Source organism: Athene cunicularia, assembly GCF_003259725.1.
Source record: "Athene cunicularia isolate RWA chromosome 3 unlocalized genomic scaffold, athCun1 chr3_part1, whole genome shotgun sequence".
Lineage (NCBI taxonomy): Eukaryota > Metazoa > Chordata > Aves > Strigiformes > Strigidae > Athene > Athene cunicularia.
This window is the reverse complement of record NW_020799097.1, coordinates 109,544,137-109,544,371: the sequence shown is the minus strand read 5'-3', so window position 1 is coordinate 109,544,371 and position 235 is coordinate 109,544,137.

Here is a 235-nt window from a genome sequence, read left to right as displayed (position 1 = left end):
GTTTGGCACAATCAACTCCTTTCCATGAAGCTAAACTCAATGATCTTGAGAAGCCCTCAGTTCCTCTAACAGTTTGCAACCATTTGGAGGCAACGTACAGTCAGAGAGGTTTAACGCCACAGCTCCCCAGCACTTCAACTGGGGTTGTAGACCAAGCCCTGGGGTGCGCTCTGGTCACAACTCTGTACCTTCATTTTCCCACAGGCTGTGCAGAATCCAGAGAGCTTCAGGTTTG